Here is a 432-nt window from a genome sequence, read left to right on the forward strand (position 1 = left end):
TAACGAGAGTATTCAGTAAAGTTTAATAATCACGCGCGCGACTGTACATAAACATTAGTTCCCACAAACAGGGTTCTAAAACAGATTAAGAATCATCTCTCCGGATACAGAGTTATGGCAGCTTGGGATTAACAAGACAATGGGTGTATGGAGATGAAGGAAACTCAGCGATTATATAATAGAAAACGGAGACGTGATTAAGCGATAAATAAAAACAATAGACTGCAATTAAGGGCCCATTAAGTGAGTTTATGACGTCATCAAGGTCGTTAAGCAGGTGCATGAAGGCTCCAGACCATAAACAACGCTCGATGCGCCTCTAAACCTCAAAACCATTCACAGGCGCTTCCTCTGGGCCGGCATCCTCTGGGACTCTTTGGTTCGGGAATAAACAGAAAGGCTGTTGGTTACGTCGATAGAGTATATTTAAAA

The sequence above is a fragment of the Penaeus monodon genome, chromosome 20 (assembly GCF_015228065.2).
Source record: "Penaeus monodon isolate SGIC_2016 chromosome 20, NSTDA_Pmon_1, whole genome shotgun sequence".
Classification (NCBI taxonomy): Eukaryota; Metazoa; Arthropoda; class Malacostraca; order Decapoda; family Penaeidae; genus Penaeus; species Penaeus monodon.